This window comes from Triticum dicoccoides, chromosome 7B (assembly GCF_002162155.2).
Source record: "Triticum dicoccoides isolate Atlit2015 ecotype Zavitan chromosome 7B, WEW_v2.0, whole genome shotgun sequence".
Taxonomy (NCBI): domain Eukaryota; kingdom Viridiplantae; phylum Streptophyta; class Magnoliopsida; order Poales; family Poaceae; genus Triticum; species Triticum dicoccoides.
Window position 1 is genome coordinate 21919905 of NC_041393.1, and position 3986 is coordinate 21923890.

Below are 3986 nucleotides of genomic sequence, written 5' to 3' on the forward strand. Positions count from 1 at the left end.
GAGGGGGACCGGATCTGGCGAGGTGGGACAGCGATCGAGATGGAGGGGGATGGAGATCGAGTGTCCATGAGATTTAAAAAATATTCATGAGTTCAAAATTAAAGTGCCCATGAAATACAATCGAGAAATGAAGGCTACAATTTAAATACAATCGATCTTAGCTAGCTATCTGTTCACAATCTTCTTGCCCTTATTTTTCGTAAATGGAGTTCTTCTCTTGAAGGAACGTCCTTTAGGCAGGGTGCTGCTTCTTCTTCTTGTGGTGTATGCTGATACTTCATCGTCGTCGTCATGTTCCATCTTCGGGTCGCCGTACTTGTCGAAGTCTTGCTCATTGGCGACTCCATCCATTCCGATGATCTTCCTTTTGCCTCTCCTCACGACAACACGACTGGGTTTTGGCGGGTCGGTAATGAAGAAGCATTGGTCCACTTGGGAAGCCAGTACCCATGGCTCATTTTTCGCGGTGACGTTTGCGCCCGCAGTCTTGGATTAGGCTTCGGGTATAACCATGGTGGTGAAATACCGGTCTTCTTTTATGACGCTGTTGGCCCATCTGACACGAAACATCGGGACCTTCTCTCCAGCGTAGCTCAGCTCCCAGATCTCCTCGATACTTCCGTAGTATCTGTCCTTGTCGTTACCGGTGTAGGATTCCATCATTACCCCGGAGTTCTGATAACCATCACTCTTCATGTCCTTTCCCTCGGTGTAGAATGTGTAGCCGTTGATATCGTACGCCTCATACGTCATCAGGTTGTGCTCGGCGCCCTGTGACAAGGCGAATATGAGTTGTTCTTCGCGGAAGAATCCTCATGTAAAGGGTACGACAGAAGCTTCTGCTTGAACCAAGGCGTGAAATATGAGTTGCGCTCTTTGATTATATCTCCGTCCGTCCTCTGTTGGCCTCGGTCATTGTACGTCTTCTCAATAAAGGTTTTGTGCTCTACCACCCAAGGATCGACCACGTCTATGTGTTGTAACGCGACTAGGTTTGCTCTTTCAAAGTCGGCGAGTCGACCCTCGAAGTCGACATGCATTTCACGGCGACCCTCACGGTGACTCCATCCAGCGAGCCTGCCGAGGTGCCTGTTGACGAGTAGACCAACGGGGTTCTCGATGCCTAGATAATTCGTGTAGTAGAAGATGCACTCTTCGGTCAGAAAGCCCCTGGCTATGCTTCCCTTTGGGCGTGACATGTTGCGAACGTATCCTTTGATGACACCATTCATCCTTTCGAACGACATCATGCTGTGCAGGAACATCGGCTCGAGTTGGATGATGTCCTCCACGATATGGACCAGCAGATGCACCATAACATCGAAGAATGCGGGCGGGAAGTACATCTCAAGCTCGCATAGTATCACCACGATATCTTCCTGTAGCCTTCTGAGTTGCCTCACGCCAACCGACTTCTGAGAGATGACGTCGAAAAAGTTGCATAGGCCAAATAGCGTTTCACGGACGTGCGCATCCATGATCCCACGGATTGCAACTGGAAGTATCTGCGTCATCAGCACGTGACAGTCGTGAGACTTCATCCCGCTGAACTTTTGCTTCGCTGTGTCTAGGTATCTGCTTATCTTCCCCGCGTAACCATAAGGAAGTTTTACTCCTACAAGGTAGGTGAAAAACTGATCGATCTCCTCCTGACTTAGAGTGAAGCATGCGGGAGGGTAGTCATTTCTGGTCTTCTTGGCCTTTTTGCCTTTGCGATGACTTTCCGTGTCCTGCTTCGCCTCATCATCATCATCATCATCATCATTAGCGTGAAGCTCCTCCCTGATGCCCATTGATTTCAAGTCTGCCCTTGCTTTCGTCCCATCTTTGGTCCTCTCTGGCATGTTGAGCAGGGTACCAAGCAGACTCTCGCACACGTTCTTTGTGATATGCATGACATCAAGGCTGTGAGGCACACGGTGGATCTTCCAGTACGGCAAGTCCTAGAAAACAGACCTCGTTTTCCATACCTTCAGTAGCGGCTCTGGCGCCTTTCGCTTCTTTCCCAGCTCTGGCGCCTTTTGCTTCTTTCCCGGCAGTGGGCAATCTTTTGAATTTTTCAACAGCTGGTCTATTTCCTCGCCGCTCCTCGTACGCGGGCATCTTCGGGGTTCGGTTTCACCATCGAACTGATGCTTGCGTTTCCTCCACGGGTCATCGTCGCGAAGCCACCTTCGATGTCCCATGAACACGGTTTTTGAAGACCCGGGATCTCTATCTAGCTGGTGATACGTTGTGTCATCCATGCACCTGACGCATCCAGAAAATCCGTGGACCACCTGCCCTGCGAGATATCCGTAACCGAGATAGTCGTGCACCGTCGTGAGCAGTGCGGCTCTCATAGGGAAATATTCTTTCTCTGCAGCGTCCCACGTATTGGCTGGCGTTTTCCACAACGTGTCTAGCTCCTCTTTCAGCAGCCCTAGATACAGATTGATGTCGTTCCCTGGTTGTTTCGGACCTTCAATTAGCATACTCATGTGAATGTACTTCCTCTTCATGCACAACCAGGGGGGAAGGTTGTACATCCACACAAACACAGACCAGGTGCTATGTGTGCTTCTCTAGCTGCCAAACGGATTGACTCCATCGGTGCTCGCGACCAGCACGATGTTCCTTGGATCCTTCCCAAATTCTGGGTGTTCGAATTTCAACGCTTGCCACTGGCTCCCATCCTTAGGGTGACTCAGCATCTTGTCTTTTTTATTTATCTCCGGATCATTTCTGTCATCTTCTCGCTTTTTCTCCTCCCTATCCGCGTGCCAACGCAGGAGCTTTGCTACCTTAGGGTCCACGAAATACCGCTGCAGATGAAGAGTGATCAGAAAGTACCATACCACTTTTTGAGGAGATTTCTTCCTCTTCTTGTATCGAGTGACGCCGCACACCGGACATATGGTAGACTCCGCGTGCTCGTCCGGATAAATGATGCAATTGTTCATGCACACATGGTATTTCACGTGTGGTAAATTCAGAGGACACACGATTTTCTTCGCCTCCTCGAAACCGGTCGGGCACTTGTTCCCCTTGGGAAGACGTTCGTGCCAGAATGACATGTTCTCGTCGAAGCATGCGTCGGTCATTTTGTGTTTTACCTTCATCTCCAGAGCCATGAGCGTTACTTTCAGGCGGGTATCCTCGGGCCTGCATCCTTCATACAATGGAGTAACTGCGTCTATCTCCAGTTGATCCAGCTTGGCTTTCTCTCGGGTGGCAGCTCTTGCGTTATCCGTCTGCTTGAGAAGCAGCTCTTGAATATGAGGGTCCTGCACCCAACCCATCAATGGTCCATCGTCGTCTGCTCCGCCGGCATCTTCATCTTCATGATCATGCCGTTCGTCTGCTCCGACATCTTCCTCATCATCATGTCCTGCATCTTCTACATGATGATTGTGTACAACATCACCGTCGTGATCATGTCCTGGAGATTCTTTGTCTTCTCGCCCGCCTGAGCCGCGGTGGTTGTCTTGCTGCCCTTCCTCATTTCTTGCCCGCCCCCCATGGACGACTTCATAGTCATCTTCATCAGCTTGCCACTGATAGCCATCCATGAAACCACGCAAGAGCAGGTGGTCCCGCACCTGCCCGGAATCCGGGTCCGCAATAAGGCTCTTCAGCTTGCATATTCGACACGGACATCTTATCTCCGTCCCGTCCTTTTGAAGCATCTCGGCCTTCGCGGAGCTCAAAAACCTATTCACGATGCCTTCGTTCATCGTGCGGACCATGGTCGCCTGCGGGGTAGAGCAAAACGATATTTTAGAACCAAGAAAAAATTTGGCATGACTTTCCCTAAAAATAGGACCAAAAAGAATGCATAGTGCCAAAATTCTCGCCGAAACGGAAATGAATCAACATTCCGGCAAAATATTGGCAACTATCGCATTTCAAATACCGGTACCTACAAACACAAACATATATGCAACACCACAAACATATGCAACACCACAAACATACATAGATCTAGCTAGGCCACAAAAAGTGGA